Source organism: Glossina fuscipes, unplaced genomic scaffold, assembly GCF_014805625.2.
Source record: "Glossina fuscipes isolate IAEA_lab_2018 unplaced genomic scaffold, Yale_Gfus_2 174, whole genome shotgun sequence".
In the NCBI taxonomy this organism is placed as follows: Eukaryota; Metazoa; Arthropoda; class Insecta; order Diptera; family Glossinidae; genus Glossina; species Glossina fuscipes.
Window position 1 is genome coordinate 2171089 of NW_023998517.1, and position 4391 is coordinate 2175479.

Genomic DNA, 4391 nt, shown 5'->3' on the forward strand with positions numbered 1-4391 from the left:
CCCGGGACATCAACATCTCGCTTGGAGTGGATCGCTCTTTCGATCCTGGCGATGACGCAATCGAATAAGCTTTTCCAAATTGCGTTTCGCGCCGCGTACGCGTTAGTTCGGCTAAAACCGCATCTATGGTGGATGTTTCGAGAGGCTTTTCGCCATCTTGGAATCCACGACATTTTTCCTTCGCCAGAAGTATATCTTCTTGAGAAGCCTTTGCCCTTGCTCTCTCTCTCTTCATGGTTGCAGCTGCCTTCTTATATCCCAGCTCTTCAGCATACCACGCATATGAGGTAAGAGCGGTACCGGACGACCCTTCCTCAATTTTTTTTATCGCTCTTCTGATTCGGTCCAGGGTCTTTGCAAACCACGTGGCAGTTACTCTACGGTTCGATTTTTCGTTAAATCTGCGCGCCAATTCATCGTAGATTCCGTTCTTTGATGTCCGGCAAGAACGCCACACCTCCGGATGCTCGCGGAGGAGTTTGCTAAGGAGATCGTGCATGTCGGTGAGCATAATATCTGAATAGATATATTTAAAAAAATTGAAATATATTAACAGTTTAATATTTATTATTCATTGAAAATCAAGGGAGAAATCGATATAAAATACATTCGCTCCAATAATAATGCAAAAGGCATTTTATTTTTAATGAAATTGTTAAAGCTAAGATAGAATATACTAGGCTGCAACTGTTATTTTTTGCCTCATTAATTTCGACGGTCACCGTATTACACGAATAAACGAGATTCCCTGAGTCGATATTGAAAGCAAAAGAAAAAAAAGGCCTTACACCAAATTTCATCATAGGTTGAACACAAAAAAAAGGCAGGCGGGCAGACAACCTTGAGATCGACTCATTCTTTCTAATAGAAGTGAAAGAGAAATATACGATATTCGATGCGAGAAACTGAGACAAAACAACTTCAACAACTATGAACTGATACGACTTACGCTGAATTCAAACGAATATTTATTATAGGTCTTAAAATATTTTTTTTTTAAAATTCGATCTATTGACCAAAAAAATTTACAATATTTACAAAATAACACAATACTACAAAGTAATAAAAATTTAAAATCTTAAAAAAGCTTAAATGTAAATAAAATAAAAATAAAAATAATAAAACTCTATAAACTAAGATTGTAAGATTGTTCCGTCTTTGTTTTTTTTTGTTTTTTTATTAATTTTTTTAATTATTTTTTTGAATTTTTTATTTTTTTTTCTCACTGCGAACTATTTTGTAGAGCTTTCATCAACCTCTACAAAACAGTTCTGCTTCAAACGGAACACTTTGCAGCTATCATCAACCTGCAAAGACTTATTCAAAGACTTATTTTAAATTTAGAAATTATTTGTCTAATTATCTTACACTAATGTACGAACGAATCTTCATCAAGAAATATTGAAAATTAAGCCTTTCTAACATATAAAGATTCAGTTTCTATAGGCAACTTCACAGAATTGCCGCACCCGCTTAAAAATTTTTCACATCAATGCCAAAATATAGCGCTATAGCGTTTTTGTATTAAATTTTTACGATCTTAGGAGTGGCAACCCATTTGTAGCTTAACAGCACTAATGAAAAATCACAAAAACAAAAAGCGTTACTTAACGGCAATTTTCATTGTTTTTGTTCATTTTCGCGATCTCCATTTGCATTGGACTTGCCGTCAATTGATTTAAATCATTTTAATAAATAAAACGACAAAAAGACTGGTGATATGTTGTTACCAAATAGTGGTAATAAAGTAATTATCACACGGAACGATCTTTTGCTCATATCTTGTTATATGGTAGTAGAAGAACATTTCTTTTTTACCTTGTGTTTTGTGTTCTGCGACACAAAATCCAAGTAAGGTTGGTGTGTTTGTCGTACACAAGGTACATTCTCATATGAATAATAAGAATAAAATTGATTTATATGTTCGTTTTTGACCTTTCAGCTCCTGGCAAAACGCGTCTTTATGGGTCGTAATTCTGTAGAATTACCTATTTGGATAAAAAGAATATTTATAGATGTTCAGCCATGTACCGGTTATAGTTTTAGTATAGGTGATTGTTCGCCGTTTGATTTAATGGGAACATGTCATATGCATACGTCATTAGGATTGTGGTTTTACCTTACAATGTTTTAAAACCGTAAACTTTCATCATAGACTATTTGAATTGTTAAAATTCGGCGAAGATCCGGGCGTTGAAGAGGATATGCTTTGTATTATTAATCATATTTCGGAAAATGATTGCAGTGTTATGGTTACGGATAACCAAAATGAGATAAGAGCCAACGTCGACCATTCATGTGCATTTAAGGGGAAATGAGCCCAAAACTTAATATAATTGATAGTTCATTTGCCATCATTTAAGACTATAAAACGAGTAACCAAAAAGTAGCATTACTTCTTAATGTGTTAGGTTTCGAATGATGGCCACGATCAAGAAAGTTTATTGTCGGAAAAGAACAACGGTAGACAAGAAAATCGCACTCAAAAAGCTAATTTGGTAAACAATTTCTTATATTTTCCTAAATTGCAAAAAATAATATCCGTATATTCAAACTTTTTAATATTTATTTCAAATTTCGATAGATTGAATCAAAATGGTCATCACACGTTCAAAATAGTACACATTCCAAAAGCCTTCAAAAAAATGAAGTTAACGCAAACGCTCAGGACAAGAATGTTAGCGGAAAAAAGGAGGCAAGTCCAAAAAAACAAATAATAAACCATTACGCTCCTTTAATCATATCTGCCATTTTTATTCGCCTCTGGCTCAAAATCCAATGTTCAATTATCCCAAATCCCTTCGGTGCAAGAGTTGGAGGCTGAATGGCGTCAAAACTGTACAACGTACAACTCATATCAGTCCTAACAAGGGAAACAGTATTAATAACGATGCGAAGGAACAAGATACGGAAAATGTTCGGAAATTTGTTAATCACTTATATGTAATAAAGACGACACTCAGGGTATACAAGCAAACTCCTATTTGCAATGGCGAAAATCTCGCAAATTTGCTGTTTTATCAACAAAAACCAAGCATTATGCAGTCATCAACAACGATTCATTACAGCAAGTTGCCCCTTCGCTACATTGCAATTGAAAGGAATTTTGAGTCGTCCAGAAGCTCAAATGCTGCTGGTCGGTTTATCAAAAAGTAAGCTAGGTGTGTGAGTACTGGGTCGATGAATAAACAAATAAATGTTTTTAATTTAGGTGAAATTTCTAAACATGGCCGTCTGAGCCGACGCGATCGTGAAGGCAGTACGTATACATCTGGTCAACAGCAACATTAACAACAGCAACTATGCGTAAGCTACTGTAGGAAATGTTGGTGCGCTGCGTCAAATATATGCCAAGTTACATTTTATAATTTAATTGGCGGACATCGCATAGAAATTTTGGAAAATATGTTTTACATTTTTAATGGTTTAGTAGATAATCCCAACAAGACTTCTTCTTTTCGAAATAAACTTAGAGATCATATTTTTGATGTGTATAGAAAAATTCAAAACTAAGTGAAAAAAAGAATTGTGAAAAAATGTGTGTCCCAAAATATATTCTGAATGTACTCTGAAAATTAATATATTACTAAATGTAAGAAAATATATTAAGAAAATGGAAAATACTGCTCATACATGAAAGGATACTTTTTTAAGAGAAGTATTATCCAAAAGCTACATATGAAAGTCAAGTCCATTTCATCTCTTAAATACAAAATATTTATATATGTAGGTTTTATTTCGGACATGCTTGTTGTCCGATTAGCCGAATTTTTTCAACGAACTTTTCCATTAATTTTATAAATGGACTTACCGTAGTGTGTATGGACGTTTGTTTTTTAATTCTTCACTTTGCAAATTAAATTTTTAGACAATTTTTAAATACTTCTTATGAGAATACTTCTTATGAGATTTCACAATTCGTTTTTCACAGTTTTTAGACAATTTTTAAATACTTCTTATGAGAATACTTCTTATGAGATTTCACAATGAAGAAATGTATTTTTTCCTAACCTCAAATCGTATTTAAATTATCTAAATTTTTCGCTCGCACAGAGTCGTTATTGAGGATTTAAATTATCTAAATTTTTCGCTCGCACAGAGTCGTATTTGAGGATTTGCATTATCTAAATTTTTCGCACGCACTGAGTCGTATTTGAGTATTTCAATTTTGTTTTGCATAAATTTAATTTTTTTAAACCAATGATAACATTTAAATAATACTCGAAAATTAGAAATCGTTTCTCAGTTTTTAAGTCATTTAAAAATGGACGAAAGGGGAACATCCAACGTTCCAATATAAAAGCACCAAAGCAATAATTGAATCATGGAATTCCCTTTTTTTGCAGCGCTGGGAAATGTAATATATAATCTTTTTTATATAAATGTATCAA